This window comes from Myotis myotis, unplaced genomic scaffold (assembly GCF_014108235.1).
Source record: "Myotis myotis isolate mMyoMyo1 unplaced genomic scaffold, mMyoMyo1.p scaffold_m19_p_17, whole genome shotgun sequence".
Lineage (NCBI taxonomy): Eukaryota > Metazoa > Chordata > Mammalia > Chiroptera > Vespertilionidae > Myotis > Myotis myotis.
Window position 1 is genome coordinate 14862890 of NW_023416321.1, and position 11357 is coordinate 14874246.

At 53.3% G+C, this 11357-nt stretch overlaps 4 non-coding genes across 4 annotated transcripts; 3 read left to right on the forward strand and 1 right to left on the reverse strand.

Annotated features, from left to right (window-relative positions):
* Positions 1-1072: 1072 nt before the first annotated feature.
* On the forward strand, positions 1073-1263 carry LOC118672585. Its single transcript, XR_004973140.1, has one exon. It is a non-coding gene; the product is annotated as a U2 spliceosomal RNA (small nuclear RNA).
* A 3013-nt stretch (positions 1264-4276) lies between these two features.
* On the forward strand, positions 4277-4467 carry LOC118672583. Its single transcript, XR_004973138.1, has one exon. It is a non-coding gene; the product is annotated as a U2 spliceosomal RNA (small nuclear RNA).
* Positions 4468-5478: 1011 nt separating this feature from the next.
* Positions 5479-5669, forward strand: LOC118672581. Its single transcript, XR_004973136.1, has one exon. It is a non-coding gene; the product is annotated as a U2 spliceosomal RNA (small nuclear RNA).
* Positions 5670-11031: 5362 nt separating this feature from the next.
* Positions 11032-11222, reverse strand: LOC118672582. The gene has a single exon (XR_004973137.1). It is a non-coding gene; the product is annotated as a U2 spliceosomal RNA (small nuclear RNA).
* Between the last annotated feature and the right edge of the window lie 135 nt (positions 11223-11357).

Below are 11357 nucleotides of genomic sequence, written 5' to 3' on the forward strand. Positions count from 1 at the left end.
TTAAAAAAGAGAAGAGAAGAAAAGCCCTGCAAGGAGTCTAAAAATAAACATATCTAGAGAGAGAGAGATAAAATCTTGATATGATAGAGGCGGCGTCTGAACTGGATGCCTCTCCCACTCACCAGCCCGGTGGCTGGGGGCAAGCTGCCCGACCTGTGGGTCTCAACTGCTGGCCCTGCAGGGCAACTGTGCAGGTTTGAACCGAGGGAAGCACCTAGCACGAGGCCCGGCCGGACCGAGATGTCTCCTACTGTATTGTCCGCCGCCGGGCCCGTGCGATACCTACGGGCCCAGCTGTTTCCGGGTCGCAGCCCCGGCACTGAAACCGCACCGGACCTCGCGGACCCAGGACCCACATCCGGCGGCCTCGGGAGCTCCGCTTACGCTCCCTCAGTCCCCGAGGCGGGCGCGACGCTAGGCTCGGGAGCTGAAGGCGCTTGGCCGAGTGCCCCGCCGACAGGGTAGGGCGGGGGTCCCGGTAGAGCTCTTCCCAGGGAGGGAGTCAGCCCTCGCGGGGCCGGATCTCCGGGACCAACTTTTTTCTCTGCGGCCCCTGCCCGGCGACCCCGGACGGGCGTTTCTCGGCCGGCGGCCGAGTCCTGGGCCTGGACCGAGCCAGCCCCGGGGGACCCCCTCGTCTTCCCAGCCATGACCCGACGGCATCCTTCCCCCGACCGCTCGGTCCGCCGCCGCCCAAATCCCCTGCGTCGCGTCATTTCACTAGCGCTTGTACCGCGGAGGAGCTCGGCCGCAGCCCACCTTCCGCTTCTGCGCGCAGAAGTCGTCCCGAAGAGGGGCCGGAAGGCCGAACGGCGCCGGTAGGGTCGGCCTACCCGCACGGGAAAGGCGGGGCATGCAAATGAGCATCGACCCTTTGGCCACCGCTCCAAGCGGAGATAAGAATTCACTTAAAAACGTAGAGAATCGAAAAAAAATGTTCACAGAGTCTAATGTTTCCTCTATAGCTGTCAAGGGACTGTGGAGATGAGACTTCGTTTGATGGTGATCCGGATCACCGTGAGTGAAATATGGGTGGAAGGAGGAGGGTGCTGGCGCGGGCGGAGTGGCAGGTATCGCTTCTCGGCCTTTTGGCTAAGATCAAGTGTAGTATCTGTTCTTATCAGTTTAATATCTGATACGTCCTCTATCCGAGGACATTATATTAAATGTATTTTTGGAGCAGGGAGATGGAATAGGAGCTTGCTCCGTCCACTCCACGCATCGACCCGGTATTGCAGTACCTCCGGGAACGGTGCACCCCCTCGGGGGAAAAAACTCTGGTTCCTAAAGGAAGGCTCAAGCTTTGCCTGCTCTCTCATTCTGCTTGCGGTCTTACCGGGGCAGGCGCCGCGCCGTCTTGCTCCGACCTGATCCGGGTTTTCCTTACCTTGAGAGATGAGGCGCTCTTCCCTGAGGTTCGGGTGTCGAGCAGAGCACTCTGTTTGCCTTGTCTTTAGTTTGCCTGCGACTTGATGGGACACTCCTGCGCGGGTGCGGGCCAGGGGAGACCCGCTAGGCAAACTTGCCGTCCTCAGGGCCAAGCCCAACCCAGGGGAGGGACCAGGACACCTGTCCAAACGGCCACAATACCAGCCAGGACAAGGAGGCGAGGAACAGATGCTTGGGGAAACCAAAGGAGTGAGCAGAAGATGGTTTCTTCACACGCACAGGTCTGAACTTCCCATCATGGCATGGGAATGCCTGCAGGAAGGGTCATGTCAGTGCAGGCTAAGCACATTCCATGTTGTCTCTCATTCATTCAGTCATTCATTCGTTCGTTCGTTCGTTCAACAGATACCTATCAAATGCCAAGTACGTGCCCAACGCTGTCCTAGCTGCCGAGGGTAGAGCAGCACACAAAATCTCTGCCGTCAGGGTGAGAAGCTTATCTGCTTCTACAAGGTATGCGTATTTGTCAGTGTACCTCTACACCTGTGTGCCTGTATGTACATGTCTGTATCTGTGTATCTCTGTCTTGCCACGTGACGACCATGGGTGTGCATAATGACTTGACAGCTGGGAGAGAGAGAAAGCCAGGTAAAGAGGGATGTGAGGCAGGAGTGCCCGGGGTGGGGGCGGGGGAGAACCTTCCCAGCGCCACAGAATGGACGTTAGCTCCGTTTTACGGATGGGAGGTGACGTTCCCTAGGGGGCACTTGTAACAGAGAGAGGCCAGTACGTGCTTGGCACCTCCACGAGGACCCGGAGCAGGGAGGCGTTGTCATTGTCCCCGCTGTACAGGTTAACAAACCCGAGGGCCCACGCGGTCAACAGACTGCCTGAGTCCCGACTTTGCTCCACATGAGCTGTGTGACCTGAGGCCAATTGCTTAGAAATGTGAGTCGCAAATGTAATTTCTAATTTTCTAGTAGCCACATTTAAATATAAAATAAAGAAAAACCCGTGAACTTGTTTATTTAACTCAGTATATCAAAAATATTGCTTCCATATGGAACCCCTATAAAAATTCAGATATTTTACATATCTTATGCCAAGTCTTCAACATCCCATGTGTGCGTGACACGCAGGGCAGGGCACACACCCAGCGCTCAGCAGCCACCTGCGGCTGTCGGCTGGACAGCGCGGGTCCACGGACTGGGGATGGTGAGGACCAGGTGGGGATTAGCGCGGAATGAACTGAGTGAGGCGCTTGCCTTGGGAAAACGAAAACCGTAAGGGAGCACCCAGACACCGGGAACCAACATGAATACCTCCTCCTCAAGACAAGTTGTATTAAAATAGTATTTCTCTTGACTGAAGAGTTTTGTGGACACTCCACTAAATTACACACACACACACACACACACCCTCACGGCGAGGGCCTCACGGGCCTGGCCGTAGTCCTGCCCCGACCATAACGGTCGGTGGTGGTGATGACAAGTAGGAGACGGCGAAGAGGACCGTCCGCCTCGTGGGCGGGTAGAGTGAGCTGCACGAGGTAACTCACACACACGCGCGCGCGCGGCGCTCAGCCCAGGGGCCGGGGCCGGGCCGGGCTCGGGCAACAGGGGCGATCAGGCTCTCCGCGCCGCCGGGGAAAAGGACCGACCGAGTTTCAGTCTTGCCCCGCGGTGACCTTCTGGCTCTTCTGAGGCCCGAGGAGAGAACTGTAAACTCCCCGGCGACGCTGAGGCTCCGTGAGAAAGGAGGGCGGGGAAGGTGCGCGCTGGCCGGGCAGCCGGCAGCCTTGGCCCAAAGGGAAACTGGGACGGACGGTGACCAGGCCGGGGGCGGGAACGGGGAGGGGTTGCGCGTGGGGGTGAGGTGTGCGTGGGGGGCGAGCCGAACCCACCGACTGGCCGTGATGCCCAGAGCGTCCCCAAGCAGTCGCCTCCCTCCCCCCCCCCCCGCCCCCTTCGCTCCGGCCCGGAGCCTCGTAGCGGCTGCTGCTCTGACTCGGCCTGACCCGGGCACAGGTCCTCGGCTCCGGCGTTTACCGAGTGAGCACCGGGCCACCCGGGACCCGGAGGCGAGTGCCGACGAGGGCGGCGAGCGGTGCGCTTGACCTGAACGACGGGGTGGGACGAGTGACCCAGGCGTGGACGAGGCGAAGGGAAACGGCGTCGCGGGCGGAGGGAGCTGCAAGTGCGGAGCCCAGGAGGCGGTGCCTGCACCGCAGCCCCGCGAGACGCCGGGGCTGGAGCGGGAGAGAAGCCCTCCGGAGGCCCCGCGGGGGCCTTCCCACCGGACACGCCCGGGCCGCCCTCCGGGAAAGCCCCCCTCCGGACCTCGCGCTCCCCGGACTCGGAAGGAGGAGCGCCTTATGGGACAGGGCAGGTTCGGAGCTCGGCTCTCCGCCGGGCGGGCGGCCAGGTCGCCCGCAATACAGACAGCCTGGGCGCCCCTAGCGCCTCTTCTGTCTTCAGGAAACCCCTCTGCCAGCAGCCCCTTCTACTGGCCTCTCCCGCCGCCCGCCCGGCGCGAATCCCCTCACACTCTGTCCTTCCTCTGAGCCTGTAGCACCAGCTCGGGTTCAGAGCCGCGGCGCGAGGAGAGTCCGCCCGCCGCAGCCACGCCTCCGGGGGGCGGGGCATGCAAATTAGAAATGCCGTTTGGCGCCCAACCTCCCGCAAAGGACGGCGCCACAAGAGACATAAAATTTATCTTTAAAAATATAGAGGGTTAAAATATCGGCACAAGAGTCTACCATCTGGTGAGTGCCATGGTGCTGCCAAAGAAGCAAAGGAAGTGAGACCTGGACTGCCGGTGATCCGGATCACCGTGAGTGCAATGTGGGTGGGGGGGAAAGGGAGCCGGCGCGGGCGGAGCAGGCAGCATCGCTTCTCGGCCTTTTGGCTAAGATCAAGTGTAGTATCTGTTCTTATCAGTTTAATATCTGATACGTCCTCTATCCGAGGACAATATATTAAATGTATTTTTGAAGCTGGGAGTTGGAATAGGAGCTTGCTCCGTCCACTCCACGCATCGACCCGGTATTGCAGTACTTCCGGGAACGGTGCACCCCCTCGGGGGAAAAAGTCGCTGGTGTAAAGGCAGAACTGTCTAGAGTCAACGCAGCAGCTTCCCTCTCCCCCAGGAAGCTGGGGAGTGGGTAACACCACCACTTAGCCGCTAAGGAGGTCGTTTGGGGGTTAGTGTCTCCGCGGCCTGCGAGGTACCTGCCTCGGGGGGCCGGGCTGGCTGTGTCTGGGCGGTGCGGTGCGTAAGGCAGCGAACCTGTCAGTCAGTAGTCAAACGTCCCAAAGAGGTTAGGCTCCAGTGCCACGCTGCCAGCTGCTTTCCACGTGCGTCCGAGTCTCAGGCCAGGGGCGATCACGGCAGGAAAGAGCAAGCTTTCTCTGGGGCATTTCCGAGGCCCGGATCATAAAAGCTCCAGGTGCTGGGCAGGTCAGCGGGGTGCCAACCAGTCCCCTCACCCCCCCCCCCAGTCGCCCTCCATGCTTTATTTACTACACCTCTGTCTTTTGGCCCACGCTCTGGCCTCAGACTCCAATGCCTAGATTTGCGACGGGAAATGTTCCCCCTTCCGATTAATGGAATCCAGGCGACCCCCTTCTCAGGACGCAACCACCCGGGACCCCAACTGCTGGACAGAATCCGGCCGGCCGGCCGGAAGAGCGCGGACGCGAGCAGAGAGGGCCCGGGCAGGGAGGGGAGGAGGTAGGGATGCGGATGGCTGGGTTTGGGACCACCACGTGCGGAGGCCGTGGGGAGGCCGGAGTCCGCCCCGGAGGTCACGGCTCCTGGGGGGAGGGGAGGGGAGGGGAGGGGGGAAAGGGGCGGAGCATGCAGATTGGAAATGGCTTCTGCGCGGGAACGAGGGAACAAGCGGGGATATGGGACTTCTGGTTGAAAATGTAGAGCACAAAACCATCTGCGGGAGAGTCTGGCGAGACCCACCGCACTGTGGGCGACGCAAGGAAATGAGACAAGGCGTGAGGCTCAGGCTTCGCGTCCTCACCCTGCCTTGAAGATGTGTGGCACGAGGAGGGAGCCGGCGCGGGCGGAGCAGGCAGCATCGCTTCTCGGCCTTTTGGCTAAGATCAAGTGTAGTATCTGTTCTTATCAGTTTAATATCTGATACGTCCTCTATCCGAGGACATTATATTAAATGTATTTTTGAAGCTGGGAGTTGGAATAGGAGCTTGCTCCGTCCACTCCACGCATCGACCCGGTATTGCAGTACCTCCGGGAACGGTGCACCCCCTCGGGGGAAATAACTTGTTGAATGTCAGCTCTTTGTGGCGGGAGCCGGGGAAGCAGGAGTGACCGGAGCGGGGCTCCCTCTGGCTGCCTTTGCAGCGGAAGCCGCTTCTCCCTGCGCGGGGGCGGGAACAGGAGTCACGGGACTGGGACTCCCTCTGGGTCTGAGCAGGCCTTGTTGCCCGCGGCGGGGCGGAGCTGGGCAGCTTCTCAGCTTCTCAGCTTCTCAGCTTCTCAGCGTCCGGCGGGCCGCGGCGGAGCTTGTGGGGGACGGAAAAGCCCGTGCGGGCGTGCGGGCGTCTTGACTAAGGCTGCTCTTCTTCACACGCAGCCCAGGCCCTGCTGGGGCCAGGCTTTCTTGTTACATTTCAAATTAGTACCTTACATTTATCACAACTAATGAACCAAGGTTGATACGTTATTATAAACTAAAGGCCATACTTTATTCATAATTAACTTTTTAAAATTAAATCTTTATTGTTCAGATTATTACAGTTGTTCCTTTTTTCCCCCCATAGCTCCCCTCCACTCGGTTCCCACCCCACCCTCTGCCCTTACCTCCCCCCACCCCCACCCCTACTGTCCTCATCCATAGGTGCACGATTTTTGTTCAGTCTCTTCCCGCACCCCCACACCCCTTCCCCCGCCCCGGAGTAGTCAGTCCATTCCCTTTCTATGTCCCCGATTCTATTACATTCACCAGTTCATTCTGTTCAACAGATTATTTATTCACTTGATTTTTAGATTCACTTGTTGATAGATGCATATTTGTTGTTCATAATTTGTATCTTTACCTTTTTCTTCCTCTTCCTCTTCTTAAAGGATACCTTTCAGCATTTCATATAATACTGGTTTGGTGGTGATGAACTCCTTTAGCTTTTCCTTATCTGTGAAGCTCTTTATCTGACCTTCACTTCTGAATGATAGCTTTGCTGGATAAAGTAATCTTGGTTGTAGGTTCTTGCTGTTCATCACTTTGAATATTTCTTGCCACTCCCTTCTGGCCTGCAAAGTTTCTGTTGAGAAGTCAGCTGACAGTCGTATGGGTATTCCCTTGTAGGTAACTGACTGTCTTTCTCTTGCTGCTTTTAAGAGTCTCTCTTTGTCTTTTGCCCTTGGCATTTTAATTATGGTGTGTCTTGGTGTGGTCCTCCTTGGATTCCTTTTGTTTGGGGTTCTCTGCGCTTCCTGGACTTGTAAGTCTATTTCTTTCACCAGGTAGGGGAAGTTTTCTGTCATTATTTCTTCCAATACTTTTTCAATATCTTGCTCTTCCTCTTCCTCTGGCACCCCCATAATTCGGATGTTGGTACGCTGAAAGTTGTCCCAGAGGCTCCTTACACTATCTTCATATTTTTGGATTCTTTTTGCTTTCTGCTTTTCCAGTTGGGTGTTTTTTGCTTCTTCGTATTTCAAATCTTTGACTTGATTCTTGCGATCCTCTAGTCTGCTGTTGGAACTTTGTATATTCTTTATTTCAGTCAGTGTATGCTTAATTTCTAGTTGGTCCTTTTTCATAACCTCGAGGGTCTCACTAGATTTCTTGAGGGTCTCACTAAATTTATCGGCGGTTTCACTAGACTTATTGAGGGTCTTACTAAATTTATCGGCGGTTTCTAGAAAATTCTTGAAAAACCTTATAAGTTTGGTTTTGAACTCTATATCCAGTAGTTTGCTTTCCTCCATTTCTGTCATTTGTGTCCTGTTTCTTTGTCTCCGCATTGTTTTATGTTTTGCTGTGTTGATAAAGTGGTTTTCTGTGCTAGGTGTCCTATAGGGCCCAGTGGCTCAGCCTCCCCAATTACCTGAAGTGGACACTCTTGGTGCACCCCTTTGTGGGCTTTGTGCACAGTCTTGTTATAGTTAAGCCTTGATTGTTGTAGGTATCACTGGGAGGAATTGACCTCCAGGCCAATTGGCTGTGAGAATCAGCTGTGTCTGCAGTGGGAGAACTTCTGTGCTGAAGACACCCTTATGGGGCAAGACTTGCTTCAGTGGGGATTTGGTGCTCACTGAGTCTGCCCACTGAGTGTGTCCCTTAGGGATCTGAGGAGTTGTAATCTGGATGGTCTCACTCTAACCACTGGGTACAGTGGCTCTAAGGAGGTGCTTATTTAGCCTCTGCCTGAGGCTACCCAGCAGGATCTGAAGAGATCTGCATATTCTCCTTCCTTGTTTGGGGTTTGGAGTTGCCCAGATGAGGCCCAGCTGTGAAGCAATGCAAGCTGCTGTGCGGTCTTGGGCCTTCTTTTGGAAGTTCTGGGTCTCTCTGACCCAGCTGCAGTTTGTTAGGTAATTTTCAGATTGCAAAGGGCCAGGCCTTTCATATGCAAAAGCCTCTGCACACAGCTTGGGTGTGACGGGGTCTCGGGATCAACAGGGTGGAGTAAGCAGCTATGGCTGCTCCTCAGTCCTACCCTAAGAGGCCCCCTTGTCTCAGTGTCCCAGTAATCGCTGCAAGCACCTCTGAGAGAAAGCCGCCCTCGAGTTCCGACTGATGCCAGACAGTCCAGTTTCTCCCCGTATGAGTCTGGGTCCCCAGAGACTCACCCGGAACTGGAGTTGAGAGCAGTCGGGAGCTTGAGACTCCCTCCTGATTGAAAAAGACAGATGCATCCTCAGTTGCCAGCCCTCTCCACGTGAGCCTCCATACCCCTGCACTTTACTTCCGCACCTTCTCTGAGTCTCAGTGTGCTTTTCTCTTTCCTTCTAGTTGTAGAATTTCCACTCAGCCAGCCTTCCTGTAGTTCTGGATGATGTCCGTTTTGTCTTTTTTATTTTTGAAGTGGTTGTGCGAGGCAGCAATTTCTGGTGTTTACCTATGTCGCCATCTTGGTTTCTCCCATAATTAACTTTTCTAATATTGTTTGGTCCTTAGATCCCATCCAAGATAACACATTTATTTATTATTGAATTTTTAGAGAGGGAGAGAGGAGGGAATCAACAATTGGTTGCCTCCCCTAGGTGCCCAGACCTAGAATCAATCAACCAGGAAGTGATGATACTCAACTGAGCCACACTGGCCAGGGCCCACATTACATTTAGTTGCCATATCTCCTTAGGCTACTCTTAGAGTCATCAAAGGAGGAACGCATGAGGCCACAGTGGTAAGGGAGTATAAATGTATTAGGGCATCTGGATACCAGATGGGCTGACCCCAAAAACAGTGCCAGTGCTCAGGGATGGGGTGTCAGAGATTTTAAAGGACTCTAGGTGGGCTTTTTCTGGGTGGAGAATTCTCTGGTTGATCTGGATTCTAGGAAAGTCCGGAGGGGGGGGGGAGAGGATATTGTTTTAGCAAGTGGAATTGGTTAAACAAAAGGGACTATACGTGAAGTGGCCTAAAGGCCAGTTCCCAGGGGAGGGATATCAATTCAATTATCCAATCGAACCTAACAGCTACTCTGTACGGTGATAGTTTCTCCCGCTTTTGTTTTGTTTTGTTTTGATCACGTTGACAGTTTTGAGTAATACTGAGACATTTTATAGAATGCCTTTAATGTTGAATCTTTTTTCTTATGGGTAGACAGAATTATGAGTACATAGGAGGAAGACCACGGAGGCGAAGTACCATGCTCAAAACAACAGGACCAAATAATAAAAACATACAGATCAGCTCTGGCTGGGTAGCTCAGTTAGAGCATCCTCCTGATATGCCAAGATGGCAGGTTTGATTCCATGGTCAGGAGAAGCAATCACTGAATGCATAAATAAATGAAACTCTTATAGGACACAAATGACAGAAATGGAGGAAAGCAAACTACTGGATATAGAGTTCAAAACCAAACTTATAAGGTTTTTCAAGAATTTTCTAGAAACCGCCGATAAATTTAGTAAGACCCTCAATAAGTCTAGTGAAACCGCCGATAAATTTAGTGAGACCCTCAAGAAATCTAGTGAGACCCTCGAGGTTATGAAAAAGGACCAACTAGAAATTAAGCATACACTGACTGAAATAAAGAATATACAAAGTTCCAACAGCAGACTAGAGGATCGCAAGAATCAAGTCAAAGATTTGAAATACGAAGAAGCAAAAAACACCCAACTGGAAAAGCAAAAAGCAAAAAGAATCCAAAAATATGAAGATAGTGTAAGGAGCCTCTGGGACAACTTTCAGCGTACCAACATCCGAATTATGGGGGTGCCAGAGGAAGAGGAAGAGCAAGATATTGAAAAAGTATTGGAAGAAATAATGACAGAAAACTTCCCCTACCTGGTGAAAGAAATAGACTTACAAGTCCAGGAAGCGCAGAGAACCCCAAACAAAAGGAATCCAAGGAGGACCACACCAAGACACACCATAATTAAAATGCCAAGGGCAAAAGACAAAGAGAGACTCTTAAAAGCAGCAAGAGAAAGACAGTCAGTTACCTACAAGGGAATACCCATACGACTGTCAGCTGACTTCTCAACAGAAACTTTGCAGGCCAGAAGGGATTGGCAAGAAATATTCAAAGTGATGAATACCAAGAACCTACAACCAAGATTACTTTATCCAGCAAAGCTATCATTCAGAAGTGAAGGTCAGATAAAGAGCTTCACAGATAAGGAAAAGCTAAAGGAGTTCATCACCACCAAACCAGGATTATATGAAATGCTGAAAGGTATCCTTTAAGAAGAGGAAGAAGAAAAAGGTAAAGCTACAAATTATGAACAAGTGAATCTAAAAATCAAGTGAATAAATAATCTGTTGAACAGAATGAACTGGTGAATGTAATAGAATCAGGGACATAGAAAGGGAGTGGACTGACTACTCCGGGGCGGGGGAAGGGGTGTGGGGGTGCGGGAAGAGACTGAACAAAAATCGTGCACCTATGGATGAGGACAGTAGGGGTGGGGGTGGGGGGAGGTAAGGGCAGAGGGTGGGGTGGGAACCGAGTGGAGGGGAGCTATGGGGGGAAAAAAGGAACAACTGTAATAATCTGAACAATAAAGATTTAATTTTAAAAAGTTAATTATGAATAAAGTATGGCCTTTATAATAACGTATCAACCTTGGTTCATTAGTTGTGATAAATGTAAGGTACTAATTTGAAATGTAACAAGAAAGCCTGGCCCCAGCAGGGCCTGGGCTGCGTGTGAAGAACAGCAGCCTTAGTCAAGATGCCCGCACGGGCTTTTCCGTCCCACAAGCTCCGCCCCGGCCCGCCGGACGCTGAGAAGCTGCCCAGCTGCCCAGCTCCCCCCGCGGGCAACAAGGCCTGCTCAGACCCAGAGAGAGTCCCACTCCCGAGACTCCTGTTCCCGCCCCCGCGCAGGGAGAAGCGGCTTCCGCTGCAAAGGCAGCCAGAGGGAGCCCCGCTCCGGTCACTCCTGCTTCCCCGGCTCCCGCCACAAAGAGCTGACATTCAACAAGTTATTTCCCCCGAGGGGGTGCACCGTTCCCGGAGGTACTGCAATACCGGGTCGATGCGTGGAGTGGACGGAGCAAGCTCCTATTCCAACTCCCAGCTTCAAAAATACATTTAATATAATGTCCTCGGATAGAGGACGTATCAGATATTAAACTGATAAGAACAGATACTACACTTGATCTTAGCCAAAAGGCCGAGAAGCGATGCCGCCCGCTCCGCCCGCGCCGGCTCCCTCCTCGTGCCACACATCTTCAAGGCAGGGTGAGGACGCGAAGCCTGAGCCTCACGCCTTGTCTCATTTCCTTGCGTCGCCCACAGTGCGGTGGGTCTCGCCAGACTC